This window comes from Chrysochloris asiatica, unplaced genomic scaffold (genome assembly GCF_000296735.1).
Source record: "Chrysochloris asiatica unplaced genomic scaffold, ChrAsi1.0 scaffold00183, whole genome shotgun sequence".
Lineage (NCBI taxonomy): Eukaryota > Metazoa > Chordata > Mammalia > Afrosoricida > Chrysochloridae > Chrysochloris > Chrysochloris asiatica.
In genome coordinates this window covers 5,004,236-5,005,574 of record NW_006408701.1, presented here as the reverse complement: position 1 = coordinate 5,005,574, position 1,339 = coordinate 5,004,236, and positions in this window count along the sequence as shown.

The following is a 1,339-nucleotide window of genomic DNA, read 5'->3' as shown; positions in this document are numbered from 1 at the left end:
ATATTCTATTATTAATCATTTGGACCTCTTTCTGTAGGTTTTGAATGGTTTCCAATGCTGTATCTATCTTATTTGATTGTTCCTGTAGCACTTTCCAGACTTCTTTCTTATTTTTCTCTACTTCATTGTAAAGTGTTTTGATACATTTTCTAATCATTTTTCTGAATTCTTTCTCAGGCATTTACAAAGCCTGCCATCCTTCCAGTATGGAGTGTAGGTCTACTTCTAACTCATTTGTCTCAGTCACTTTATCTCATTTCTGGACATGTGCAGATATGGTCATCTGTTTCTGTTTTTTGGACACATTGAGTGGTTAACTATGGCCTTTATACTTAGATGGGTTTGTGTTTTGATATTTTTATGCTTTCTGATTGCCTTCAGGTAGATGTGATCAGGATATGGGCTTCCCTTTTCACTCTTCTTCCTGAGAAATTTCAAGATGCCATTGTCAGTCATTATGACGTAACTCAAGATTTTATTTTTGGCCTGTTTCCTTTTTAGTCTGCCTGTCCTGCTCCACAACCCCGATTTAGGTCTTTGTCCTAGTGATTAACAGTTCAGGGCCAGCTGTGGCCATTTTTCACTGCTGTGTGGTTTTAAGCAGAAACTGTCACTTTAAATTTTGAGGAGATCTGTGTGCATGCGTAGTAGAACCCTCCAGAAGTTGGGGTGGGGTGTCCACTCACTCAGGCACCCCCTGTAATCACCAGAATGGAGGTGCACATCCAGTGAGAGGCCAACAAAAAAATTTAAAAAAAAAAAAATCCCACACCTTTATCTCTGCAGTTCTGTCAGGCGTCCGTGGCTGCTCTGATCCTTCCCTGGCTCAGTCTCACCCAAGATGGCTGCTCAGGGAGCAGCTGAGTGCCTAGGATTAGGAAGCACAGGATTTCTTGCTTCTGCTATAAATTCCACTGGCTGTAAGCCTTCCAACTTTGTAAATATTCCTTTATAGGTGGATCAGAGTTCTGGGACCATCTCCTGAGCCTGCTTGGTCTGGTATTCTGTGTTGTTGCTGACAGAACTCCTCACTGCACTTCCACCCAAAATGCCATCTTGTTTGTTCTCCATCTTAAACTTTTACAATTATGGTCTTATGCAATATTTGTCCTTTTGTGACTGACTAATTTCACTCAGCATAATGTCCTCAAGGTTCATCCATGTTATGCAGCGGCTTGCAACTTCCTTGTTATTCTTCAAGGTAGCATAATATTCTACTATGTGTATATACCAAAGCTTGTTTATACATTCTTCCATTGATGGGCACTTAGGTTGTCTCCATCTATTTGCTATTGTGAATAGTGATGCTATGAACATTGGTGTGCATGTATCTACTTGG